Here is a 9,249-nt window from a genome sequence, read left to right on the forward strand (position 1 = left end):
TTGATTTTATAAGAAGGATCTGTTCAGAGAGAAGTCTGTTCAGAACGTCTCTGTAACAGAACTACTTCACTCAGTACTCTGTGGTATAAGAAAGAATAATTGGCCAGGAATACTAGACCCAAACTGTAGTTCTAGCTTTGACATCTGTGAGAAATGTGATGTTAACCAAGCCCGAGCCTTGCTTATTCTTACTATGAATTGTCAAGTACAGTATTTCTAATTTGTCTCCCAGCTCTAAAATTATTAACCTTATTTGTATCAGTTACTTCTCCACTTTTGGGTCTTCAGTTTTCATAGTTGCCTGTTACATCCAAAGAACCATGTCAGATTCTCTCCTGGTAGCAACTCTAAGTCCGAAGTTCAATGCCAGCTGAGTCCCGATGCCTTTCTGTAGAGGAATTCATGTACACAGAGGTGCTGTGTTTTTATTCTAAGTTTGTAAAAATGACTAGTAAAAGGGAAAATATAAATGTTAAAATATAAAGGTTGGAAATTGGCATGGTCAGTCAAATGGTCACTGGTCTCAAGTTGTTCTTTTAAAAAAAAGGAATTATTTATTCCCATAAAGCAAAAACTCCTTGGCACTAAGTATTTATAAAGTACAATTTGGGGCTAGTATTCCTGTTTATAAAATAAGTATTGCCAAGGAATTGCTGCTTTAGGAGAGTAATTTCTCCCTCACCCCTCAGAAAAACTTAATGTAGACCCTTGCTCATTCAGCCTCGCTGTGCACTTAGGGACACATGCATTGACTTTCTGTAAGGAAGTGTCTTTGAAGTCTGTCATAAGGGACACGGCTCACTTGCAGCAGCCGCATATGCACTTCTTACTTTTGGGTGCAAAAGACCTTCATAATTTTTAAAAATACCTTATGACATAAATTATAGCTTACTTGTAATCAGCGTTCCCTAGAGAGGAGCCCAGGCAGAGCTCTCTGCTTATCTCCTAGATTTGGTTGTTTCTCTGCTTTTGAATAGGAAGTTAAAGCCTATCACCTTTCTTTGAGTTGAGAAAGTATATTCAGTTTTTCAGACTGTAGTTAACTGGGACTAAATCTCTGAGACCATTTTTATTGTCATTTAGGCCAGATACTCAGCAATAGAAGCTTTTTCCTCAACACAGATGCAGACAGCCCTCTGCAAAGTTTGGCAAGACTGTAGAAAGTGTGTCTGTGATAGCACTGAGAACTGTGTCATGAAGGCCGAACAGACGGTAGAGGAGGAAGAAGGAAGGCGGAGTGGTGGCAGGGGTGACCTGTCCTGGTCTCAGGTAGACTTCACCACGCAGAAACTCAGCAGTCTGTGAGGCACGTCGTCCTCCCTTTCTTTCTTTCTGACAACTGAAAGTGTCTTTTTCACAATCCCAGTGTCTCTGTCCACATCAGAGTGATTTTCTAACTGGAAAAGCTGCAGACTTAGATAGATGTCACCTGGAGGTCAGTTACAGCTCGCTGCGCTGCTCACATGCGCTGCTCACATGCTCGGGTGGACCATGAGCATCCGAGGGGTGGCACGGAGAGCTTGAGCAGAAGCCTAGGGTTTAAAGTCAACAGCGCTGGTTCTTTTGATGACTTAGTTTTAGCATCTGGTTGAGATGGGGTTTGTTTTCTGTGTTAATTCAAGACATAACAGTAAGGAAAGTTCATATTTGACTCATAAAATAATAAACAAATAAGAAAATGTTGAAATTTAAAAATCCTGGCAAGATTACACAACAGTTAAAGGCCCTTGCCACCAAGCCTGACCTTAGTTTGATCTCTGGGGCCATGTAGAAGAAGGAGAGAATGAGTTCCTACACATTGTCCTCTCACATGCCTGTGTGTGCATGCACACAAGCAACACACACATAATGGAATGGTTTCTTTTATTATTGTTGTAAATGCTGGGAAGTAATTTACTTAGACATCAGACTTATAGATCTAAAGGCACTGTGAAAAGAACATTGGGGCTGGAAAGATGACTCATCGGTTAAGAATGCTCGCTGCTCTTGCAGAGGACCTGGGTTCAGTTCCCAGCATCCACACCCACTGCTCCCAGCTGCCTGTAACTCCAGCTCCCAGGGATCTGACACAGCCTCTCCTGGGCCCATGGGCTCCTGTACTCACATGCACACACTACAAATATACGCATAATCTAAAATTAATTTTTTGACAAAAGGAGCATGCAGGGGTTGGGGAAATGGTGTAACAGTTAAAGTACTCGCCAAGAGAGTAGTAGGAGGTTTCAGATCCCTAGAGACAGCATAGATGCAGGTGCTAGGAGGGTGTCCGCCTGCAGTTTGAGAAGTGTAGATAGGATTCCTGAGCATGGAAACGTACATGCTCACCACACACACACACACACACACACACACAAGACAAAAGTGCTTTCCATGGCTCAGCTGAAGAATTAAAGAGCATTCTTTTAAGTAATATCTTAAGTTCACTACCACAAAGTGGTAATAACTTTCTTACTGTCTCATAGATTTTAAAATCTTTTTCCCGATATTTAGGGAACATGTTGGAGTAATTTTAGAAAAAAGATCCCTGAATCCCAAGCCAGAATGCCAGTTGCAAGGCTTCACCGTAGTCGGCAAATCACGATGTTTTTCACAGTAAGCTGGTGCTCTCAGGCCTAATGTGTGAGCTTCAGAAGTTTAAATTCCCTTTCTCCTTTCCATATTCCCAGTTCTTCAACCTACAAGTCTGAATGGACATCAGGCAATTAAGTTTTCTGTATGTCGCTCTAGCCACAGAGAGTTTCACCACCGCCAATCAGCAATCTTTTACAAACTTTTGTAAAATTATAGTATTTTGTGTTGTTAGTTTCCTAGCAGGAGTCTCCGTTTGGGCTTGTTAATATTCCATTAGCGGTTCCCAGTTACAGCGTGGGACAGCTTGCCCTCAGCTAAGCTGGCTGGAAGGCCCATCTCACTTCGTGAGGTCACTTATTCAGGTCTCTGGGAATGTATTATCCTGCCTCTCTCATGATGTACTTGCTGTGGCTAGAAAACCATGGGGCAGTGATTGTGTGGGGTGCAGAGCACACCTGCACCGCACCACGCATGCAGAGGCCTGACCCTGTGACCGGAAATTAGGAGTGCCGCTGGGGAGACTCTGATAGCAAGTCATTTTATCTTCTGTGGATTTCTTGTACTGACTTTTTGAGTACTTTTTTTTTTTTCAGAACAAAGTAATGGAAATGCTTTGTAACAAAAGTCTTTCTACTTAAAGATGGCCTGATATAAGAGAGAGGATACTGAGCCCCAAAGAATATGGTTCCAAGACAACCATGGCGGTATATGCCTGTGATCCATGCACTTGGGAGGCTAAAACAGAAGGATAGTACGGTCGAGGTCGAGGCCAGCCTCGGCTACAAAGTGAGATCCCATCTCCAAATCAGAAGCCTGTGTTCCATCCTGGTTGTCTCCATAAGATAACCTGGAACAATCTCTTTTGTTGTTGTTGTTTAGGTTTTTTGTTTGTTTGTTTGTTTTTCAAGATAGGGTTTCTCTGTGTAGCCCTGTCTGTTCTGGAACTCAGGCTAGCTTCAAATGAGCAAAACCATATACAATGAAGACCAGTTGTTCTAGTTTGTTTTTCTGCTGCTGTGCTAAACACACAGACCAAAGCAACTTGGGGAGGAAACCATTTATTTGGCTTCCAGCTTCTTGTACATACTCAAGGGAAACCAAGTCAGGAACTGAAGAGATGCTGCTGGTTGGTTCCCATGCTCTCACTTGCCCCGCTCCCTTCCTTAGACTGCGCAGGGCTGGCTCCCCAAGGATAGCACTGCCCACGGTGGGTTGGACCCTCCTCCATTACCTAGCATTAAAGAGAGTATCTGCACAAGCGTGGTTCCGGACCAGTCCAAGGGAGGAACTTCTTCGGGTGAGGCTCCCTCCCAAGTATGTCAGGTTGCTAGGTGAAGCTGACTGTGATACAAGTAGACAAAAGTCTTGTTACAATGCCCAGGCCTTTATTAATGGGTCCCGTGTCCATCAGTGTCTGACTATAAATCACGGATTTGTCAGTACATGGGAGGTTGTTAGACAGATCTGGAAGAGTCTGCATCTTCCGGAGGTAAAAGTTTCCTTGTTTTACTTTGGGGTGGAAAGGTAGGATTCTGTAGCCTGGGCCATGCCTCAAACTCTTGATACTTGTTGCTCGGGCATCCTGGGCAGTTGGAATTACAGGAACGTTGCCACTGTCACTCAGATAAGCCCGTCTGCATGAGCCTGTTTAAAAGGTCGTAAAGTAATGGTTCGAACCCTTTCTAATGCTGCAACCCATTAATAAAAATGTTCATCATGCTGTGGGAACCCCCAACCATAAAATTGTTTGTGTTGCTACTTCCTAACTAATTTTGCCACTGTTATGAATCGTAATGTAAATATCTGTTTTCTGATGGTCTTAGGTGACTCCTGTGTGAGAGTCATTCAGCCCCCAAAGGAGTTACGAGCCACAGGTTGAGAGTCACTGCTGTGGTGTCACTGTATGAGGGTGATAGGCCAGGCTGGTGAAGCATGCCTGCAAGCCCGTGTTCAGAAGCTGAAGCTGAAGCAGGAGGATTGCTGCTGTACAATTTCTTAATCAAAAGTGCAAACATAATATCAGAAGTGAGAAGAAATGCATAGACATTGATCAATAAGTATATTTCCTAAACCTAGCTTAATTTTTATTTTGAATATTAATCCAAGAACTGAAATCCTCAAAATCTGAAGAACTGATGGAACAAGGAAAAATAGTAGAGACTTCTGGGAACTGTCAAGCACTGGATAAGAAGACAGAAAAAGAAAAGATACACTTAGGCCTATCATATTTAAAACACGAAGAAAATTCAGGATACAATTAACAATTGATTTATTATTTAAAACAGTATCGTAAACAGGACTACATTCCAAATGTTTTCAGAAAAAGCCTGTCTACCAAGAGTTTTATAGCCAGCAAAACCATCTTCCAAAACCCTTTGGAAATGGCTTGGCAGAGGGGCTCATAGTAATGAGAGAGAGCAACAGAAAACCAGAGACCCAGTGCATGTTTTCTTCACTAGATTCAAACTATAACTGCAAGGCACAGTGATGCAATGGGTGGGGTCATCTGACTGCCGAGAAGCACAGAGCACGGGACAGCTGTCTTAGAGGAATGCCCTTTTAGTTTACTGAAATATATCTCACTGGGAATACAGGATTGTTATAAGTTAATGTATTTATTATGAGCTCTAATCACTAAGGAAGTAACTTGAAAAACCAAAGTTTAAATGCTATGCCACAAAATATGAATTTTACAAAAAAAATTCATAAAGGAAGAGAGGCAGTGGTGGCCTGCAGCTCAGGGGCAGAATGTTCTTTAAGTTTGTGCAGGTCCCTGGGTTCAATGCCCAGCACTAAGAGGAGGAGGAGGAGGGAGGAGAAAAGAAGGAGAAAGAAAATAAAGGAAAGGGAGGTGGAGTGGGAGAGAAGAGAGGGAAAGAAAGTGAAGGAGGAAAGGCAGATGTGGGAAACAAAGGCCCAGCACTGACTGCAAGGCTGAGAGTCGAGGCAGGAGCGGCACACTAAAACAGGCTGCATCTGGAGCAGGATGGCCCAGTTCTGAGCAAGGTGGCATCCATTTAACAATTCCCAGAACCTCAGATGCTGAGTCAGGAAGACCTGTCTCAAACACTCAGGGCCAGGAATATGACTGAATGGAGAAGGGCTTGCCTACCATGCACAGATCTTATATTGAACCCCCAACACGGCATGCACATGCATGTGCACACATACATGCACATACACAAATACACATGCACACACATGCACATTGGCTATAGCATTCAAAGGCATGAGTTTCCTAAAAGCACATATAACAAGAGATGTACAAGACTCCTTCAGTGAGTATAAATTTTTATTAAGACATAAAAAATATTTAAGTAGAGATAAAGTATGTTCCTGGAATCAGAAGCCCCCATAATAATGATACAAATTCTTCCAAAGCAGCTTACAGATTCATTGCTGTTCAAATTGTCGGTATTTTTAAAATGGTTTTTGATAAGCTGATAAAATTACATAGAAGAGCAAAGAACCAAGAAGAATCATAGCCCTCTAACAATGGGAACGAGCATCAGGAGTGTGGATAGTGCTAGATACAGAAAGTAACGGTGCGGAGAGAGCCTGCGTCAGCATCAGGAGAGACCTGGAGCAAGGAGCCAGACAAGAAGCACAGGCCGATTCTTAGTAAACAGCAGTGACTAGGCTCCCGGGCAGCTGGGAAGGGACAGGCTTTCAATAAACAGTGCTGGCAAGACCAGCTGCCACCCAGGGAAACAGGTCTGCCCCACACTGCCAGAGACGCGAGGAGAGTTCCAGACAGCATGGAACCTGACTGTGAAGGGCCACGCTGCAAAGTGTGTAACAAGAAAAGAACTGTTTATCGTTTTTACCTACAGGTTTTGTGTTTGTCTTCTGGTAGTTCTGGGGAGTGAACCCAGGGTCTCATAAATGTGAGGCAAGCAGGCTAACACTGAGCAACATTCCCAGAACAATAAAAGAATATTTTTTTTTTTTAGTGAGATGTTCAACAAGCTAACAAGAAAAATACTAATACTTTTGAACATATTTAAAATTGAAATGTTAAATCTCTCAAAACCATCATCAGAAGACATGACACAAACTAGGAAAATGTGTAAAACAAACACATAGATGTTCCAAAACATATGAAGATTATCATGGGCTGAAGACATGGTTCAGCAGTTAAAAGACTTTCTGCTCCTAAAGAGAACCTGGGTTTGGTTCCCAGCATCCATGTTGGACACTTCACAACCTCACAACCACCTGTAACCTTAGCTCCAGGGCATCTGGCACCTTTTTGAGCTCTGGAGCCACTAGCATGCATATGGTGCACATAACACACACAGACACACAGACACACACACAGTTTTTTTTTTTTTAAAGAGGCGCAGTACAGAATAGATGTCCACAATATCTACAGCAGCAGCATCTATAATAACCACAAACTGGGAACACAAATATCAATTAAAATAGAAAGTAAATCATAATGCATCCATCTGATAGAATAGGCAAAGTCTTAATGCACACAATGGCAGGGATGAACCTTACACATGCACCAAGCAAAAGCAGTCTCAAAGGTTTATCATTTCATTCATACAAATTTCAAAAAAAGAATAGGTCAGGGCTGGCAAGATGGTTCAGTGGGTAAAAGCTCTTGCTGCCCAAGCCTGAAAGACCTGAGTTCAGATCCCCAGATCCCACATGGAAAGTGGGGCGAACTGATTCTCAATAGTTATCCTCTCACCCACACGTGTTGTGACATGAACATATTCACACACATACATATGCACATACATACATGCATCATTGACACACAAGAAACAAGTTAGTAGTCAAGACCTATAATCTTAGCACTATGGAAGCTGAGGCAGGAAGATCTCAAGAGGCCAGCCTGGACCACAGTAGATCTAAGAGGCAGCCTGGACCACAGTAGGTTCTAAGGGGCCAGCCTGGACCACAGTAGCTCTAAGGGGCCAGCCTGGACCACAGTAGATCTTGTCTCAGAAGAAGGAAGGGGACTACAGTTTTTAGGAATGTATATGTGAACAGGAAAACCATGCAGAAATGAAGATATACATGTCAGTGGGGGTGAGGTGCGAAGAACAGGGAGAAGCACGTGGGTAAATTCTGGCTTGTTGGGAATTTTTCTTTCTTGGCCTGATCATCGCATGAGTGCTATTTTAACCTGTATGCACACTTTTCTGGGTCCATGCCTCTAGAGACTTCATATGCCTTCTGTATATTTTCCAAAGAGAAAATGTACAGATGACCAGTAAAAATGAAAAGACAGCAGATGTTCTGCCCACACCTATAATTCCAGCACCTTATAGGGGAGACAAAAGTTTACCACATGTTCAAGGCTAGTCTGATCTACATAGGGAGTTCCCAGACTCTGAGGTTGCAAGAGTGAGACCCTGTCTCAAAAAAAAACAAACAAACATACAAACAAACAAATGAGAAATAAGGCATTCGTTCAAGCCCATTAGTAATTAGAAAAATAAAAACTGAAACAGTGACCACTGTTTATGATCTGCCTGTGAAACGGGCAATCTTAACTGTTCCCCAAGGGGCAGGAGATGGAGACCTCTGTGAACAGCAATGTGGCAAGATATATACAAAATATAAAACCCATATATCTTATTAGTTCCTGACAAAATACTAACACACATATCCTGACATGCACACAAAGATATTCCTAACTACAGTGTTGTTAATAATACTGAAATGACTATTTTAAAAAGTCTTCATAATCCATACACTGAAATAATACATAGCTACTAGAAACAGGATACATTTTCTATAAACTGATGTGGAAAGAGCTCATCAAACTTAGGAACAAACTAAGAAAACCAAGTCACATAATCACACATATATTGCATAGCCCTGGTTCTAAATATATAAATATGTACATATGTAGATGTATGGAAAACAGATGACAGATTTATGCTCTAACCTGTCATCAAGGCATGACTGGGGTGCTGGTTGAAGAGGAGGTAGCAAGGGCACTTTGTCACTATCTTACACACACACACACACACACACACACACACAGAGAGAGAGAGAGAGAGAGAGAGAGAGAGAGAGAGACCTTTTGAGGAAGTTATCTCCATCTGAACTCCTAGCAAGAACCCAGGGCCACAAAATCACCATGTAGGAATTCCCTCCCCTTTCTTCCTTGTTTCCCTCCCTCCACCCTTCCTTCTGTAACAAAGTATGCATTCCCTAAAGCAAGAGGGCAGAGACAAAAAGCCCCCACCAGGAGACTTAGGAAGGAAACCAAGTCCATGCAAATGTTTTTGGTGTGCTTTTATTTTTTATTCGTATCATACTTTATGAAGGGAAACTTCCAAACTTTACCCTTTCAACATCTTGACCTTTACCTTGCTGCATAGGAGAAAAGCAAAACTAATCGAGCCGTGCTGGAGCCCACCCTGTTCCCATGTGTGTGAGGACATGAGGAACTGCTTCCAGCTGACAGGAAGATTACACTCAGCTACAAACTGGCTACAGACCCAGCAGCCCATGAGAGTCACCCGCTGCTCCTCTGGTATCCATGGGCGTGCACCCTTCCCACACATTTCCTATTTAATGCATTGAGCATTAAGTTTCGCTCTGCCTTTTATCAGTAAATACCTTCCTATTCCAGAATGGAAAACAAACGGAAACTGGATACATTCAACACGGATGCTTGATTTCCATAAGTCACCAAGAGGAGAATGAATG

This window comes from Apodemus sylvaticus, chromosome 5, assembly GCF_947179515.1.
Source record: "Apodemus sylvaticus chromosome 5, mApoSyl1.1, whole genome shotgun sequence".
Lineage (NCBI taxonomy): Eukaryota > Metazoa > Chordata > Mammalia > Rodentia > Muridae > Apodemus > Apodemus sylvaticus.